The sequence below is a fragment of the Pteropus vampyrus genome, unplaced genomic scaffold, assembly GCF_000151845.1.
Source record: "Pteropus vampyrus isolate Shadow unplaced genomic scaffold, Pvam_2.0 Scaffold64, whole genome shotgun sequence".
In the NCBI taxonomy this organism is placed as follows: Eukaryota; Metazoa; Chordata; class Mammalia; order Chiroptera; family Pteropodidae; genus Pteropus; species Pteropus vampyrus.
The window spans coordinates 4,160,368-4,164,834 of NW_011888845.1; the positions used below are offsets into that span (position 1 = coordinate 4,160,368).

At 41.9% G+C, this 4,467-nt stretch overlaps 2 pseudogenes; one reads left to right on the forward strand and one right to left on the reverse strand.

The window, feature by feature from the left end:
* Window positions 1-896: 896 nt before the first annotated feature.
* Window positions 897-2,276, reverse strand: LOC111740483 (annotated as a pseudogene).
* Window positions 2,277-3,619: 1,343 nt separating this feature from the next.
* Window positions 3,620-3,738, forward strand: LOC111740492 (annotated as a pseudogene).
* Window positions 3,739-4,467: the final 729 nt, after the last annotated feature.

Below are 4,467 nucleotides of genomic sequence, written 5' to 3' on the forward strand. Positions count from 1 at the left end.
GACATGTATATTATTCAGCCATAATAAAGAATGAAGTATTAATATATGCTATAACATAGACGAACCTTGAAGACATTATGCTGAGTGAAACAAGCCAGTCACAAGAGACCACATATTATATGATTCCATTCATATGAAAGTCCAGAATAGAGAAATCTATAGAGATTGAAAGTAGATTAGTGGTTGCCTCAGGCTGGGGGAGAGCGATGTGGCAGATGGAAATGACAGCTAAAGAGTAAGGAGTTTTTCAAGGTAATGAAAATATTCTAAAATTAACTCTAGTGATGGTTGCTTATACCTGTGAATATAATGAAAACCATTGCATCACACAGGTTTTTTTTGTTTTGTTTTGTTTTGTTTGTTTGTTTGTTTTTTTGTGGAGCATACACTTTAAGACTTGGGGAAAACCAAGTACTTTAATAAGAACCACCCCCTTCCTCACGAACATGGAAGAAGAGAGGAGCAGAGGCAGGGAGAAGGGCCCCAGGAAAAAGAGTCCAGTCTCTGAAGTTTTACCCGGGTGGGGGTCCAGGTGTAGATCTCCAGTGAGGGTCCTCTCCTCTTGTCCCTCAGCGAACTCCAGGCTGTCCTCCAAGCTCACCAGAGTACGATACTCCTGAAGGCCACAGAGATACCCGGCACCATGCTGATTTCAATCCTGTACAGAGAACGCTGAGACAGTTTGCACACCTTCATCGTCCACTGGACCAAGTCCTTCACAAACTCCTTGCACTGTTCCCACTCACAGTTGTTTGCGTCCAGCCTTTGGCTGATCTCCTGTCCCACACTGCCAGCCTCCCCGGAGCTCAGCATTTTCGACTTTGGCATTTAAAATGCAGGGAGAGTAGCTTGAGCTCCCCTGTTGTTGACTCTGACTCTGCCTTGGCCGTCCACAATTACATTGGTTTCACCTGGGCCCATTTACCCAGTTTGCCACAATGCTTCTTAGAGCAGACGTGCCTCACTACAAAGTTCCAAAACCTCCTAGCCAACCTCCGACAGCCCTGGCCATGGCCCAAGGAAGAGGTTGAGGTCACACCATCAGGCTGCTCGGCAGGAAGGGCGTTTTCCCCATCGATTCCCTCTGCGGCTTTGCCATTGCAGTTGCTGCTGGTGCCATGAGTAGAAGAGTCCACCGGGCCACGCTGCAGGGCTGGGCTGGGGGTGGCAGTCCTCAAGTCTAGGCTGGCTTGGGGAGTGACTGGCTCTTTGGCCTCCTGGCCTGATGGCTGATCGCCGTGGGTCCAGGAAGGCCCGTAGCTGTCGAGGAAGGACTCCGCAGCAGGGAATGGCCTTATTCTGATAGTGCGGCACTTCACCTTAGGTGTTTTGTGTTTCAAAATTAGGTATGTGGCCAACACGCTGTTGTACTTTCCACTTGTGACTGCCTCTTCAATTTGTCGCTGCTCAAAGCCCAAGGGCAGCATCTCCTGGATCACCTGGGGGTTTACGTTGTCACAGAGCAGCTCCGTATAAGGCTCGAGGTCTTCCTGCCCCATGTTTACCCACGGGTCCTTCATCAATTCTTCAAGAGTTCCTCGGTTTTGGGGATCAAGTGTCAAAATTTTTTTCAGAATGTTCTTGCACAAAAAGGACACGAAATAGGGGACTTGGCATCGTCCTTTCAGGATCTTCTTCCGTAGCACAGTCAAGTCTGTTGCCATAAAAGGCAATTTTCCGGTAATAGTTTCATAAAGGATAACTCCCAGGCTCCATACGTCAGCTCCGGGGCCATCGTAGCCTTGTCCCAGGAAGACCTCTGGGGCGACATAAGGAATGCTGCCACAGAAAGTACACAGCTTGTGGCCAACATGTGCACTGCTGAGTCCAAAGTCTGCTAGTTTTACATTCAGTTCAGCATCCAAAAGCACATTCCCTGGCTTCAGGTCCCTGTGGACGATGCCCTTCTGGTGGCAATAATGCACAGCCGAAATCAGCTGTCGAAAGATGCCTTGGGCCTCGTGCTCCTTCATACAGCCAAAACGCTGAAGATATTCAGATAAGCTCCCTCTGCTCGCGTGCTCCATTACAAGGAAGATGGTGTATTCGGTGTCAATCACCTGATATAATTTTACAATATTGGGGTGGTTCAGGCTTTTCATGGTTTTTATTTCTTGTAAAGGTCGATAGGCGCCCCGCCGATTAATGACTTTGACAGCCACCTCTACCCCAGTAAGAATATGTTGGGCCAACTTCACCTTGGCAAAGCTGCCCTCGCCAATGGTGTGCAAGAGCTGGTAGTGGCCAATAGAGGTGGCTGCAAAGTCATGTGGCATAGTGACCACTAACTACACTAACTGATAATACTATCACTGTAAACTATACTAGCAGACAATACTAACTATGCTAACTGTGCTAATACTAATAAACAAAGCTAACTATACTAATTAACTGTGCTAATACTAATAAACAATGCTAACTATACTAATTAACTGTGCTAATACTACTAAACAATGCTAACTATACTAACAATACCAATAGTAACTCTACTAAATGTACTAACGATGCTAACTACCAATATTAACTGAAAAAATTTTCAAAGAAAAAAAATGAGAAAACAAAGAAACAAAAAATATGAGAAAAGAACAAAGAAAAAAACAGGAAAAGAAAATGAAAATATTGAAACAAAAGAAAAAAGAACAAAGAAAAAAGAAAAAATAAGAAAAAGGGGAATAAAAAAAAGAAAAAGAAAGTAAAGTCAAGAGGAAAAATAAGCAAAACAACAACAACAAAAGAAAACAAGCTAACTAGTCCAAGTCCAACAGGTCACCACAAATCAGCTTCCTGGGCTCTAAGGACAAAAACTTCAGCCAAGTCAGGGCCTTTTATAGGAGTTTTTTCTAATTCCATCACAATGGTGCTTTATGAGGTCAGAGCAAGACATGGACCAATCATGGCTGGATATAAACCAGTGGTTTCCTCACTTCTTGGTCTCAAGATCTTATATTTTTACACTTAAAAAAAATAAACAAAACAAACAAAACAAAAACAAAAACAAATACAGACCCCCAAGAGCTTTTTGTTTATGTGAGATAGTAAAGATTGATATTTACTTTATTATAAATTAAAATCTGCAGGATGCTTCAGTGACTTTTTCATTTATAACTTGAAGATCTGTAATAATTTTTGTCTTTTAAAGACCTTAGAATATCTACACTTAAAATATTCAATTCTTTTTTCTTAAAAATGATGCTACAAGTTAACTGATACCATGATATTATAGGAAAATGTTCTGTTGAATAAGATAAGGTACATTATTAACATCTGTAAAGCTGAGAGGAGGTAGCTTCATCATATTTTTGCCAATAAGATAATGAGCAGATTTCTCAACAGAAACTATGGAGACCAGGGGACAGTGGGTTGACGTATTCACAGTGTTGAAGGAAAAAAAGCTATTAACCAAGAATCATATATCTGGCAAAACTATCTGAAAATGAGGGAGACCTTAAGACATTCCTAGATAAACCAATGCTGAGGAAGTTCTTTACCACTAGACCTGCTTGGCACATAGCACATCTTTCAGGTTGGAATAAAAGGACACTGGGCAGAGACTCAAAGCTTTATGAAGAAATTAAGATCTCTGCTGAAACTCAGTACATGGACAATTATAAAAGCTATACTCTATGGCCACGCCACCCTGAACAAGCCCGATCCCATCTGATCTCGGAAGCTAAGCAGAGTTGGGCCTGGTTAGTACTTGGATGGGAGACCACTTAGGAAGACCATGTGCTGTAGGCGCAAAAAATAAAAAAAAATAAGGGATTTTTTTTTATCCCTTGCAATCTGTTAGGTCAACCAAGGTTTGCCTCACCTAAAAACAAAGAAAGAAACAAACAAATAAAAAACTGATATACGAAAACAACCTTGGGATGCAGTAAGATATTATCTAGCATGAATTATTTTATTGGTCAAGAAGGTTTTCTATAGGGTCCAGGGTACACAAAGAATGAAAGCAGCTGCTGTTTCACTGTGAAAGGTGTGTGTGTGTGTTTGGGAAGTGGGAGTTGGACACTAAAGCAACAGAGAAATTGGGCATAAATCAGTGTACCCCTGGGACAGCAGCACAGGTGCCCATAAAGACAGCAATAATAGTAAATCAGTAGCCTTCATTAAAACAACAACCTTGGAGAAACATTAGAGTGGTGGCAGCACTGTCTCTGCAGTGTGACATTTGTCGTTGGTGGCAGCATCAGAAGTTTGAGGCCTTCAGATACTTTGAAGCCGCTGCACTCTACCTAAACACCTTTGAAACTAAGAGACAATGGAGATGAGAAGGTTTCTGAATTTACCTCCTTAACCCCCAATCTTTTGAATATAAAATTTGAACTAGACTATATCTAGCTGATACTAAGCTATAATAGAAAAGATGCATTTCCTTTTTCTACCTCGACTCTACCTTCAGCCTGATGTAGCTTGACAGAAAACAATAAAACTCATTCCTGATGCTGATCAAGTTTATATACATTT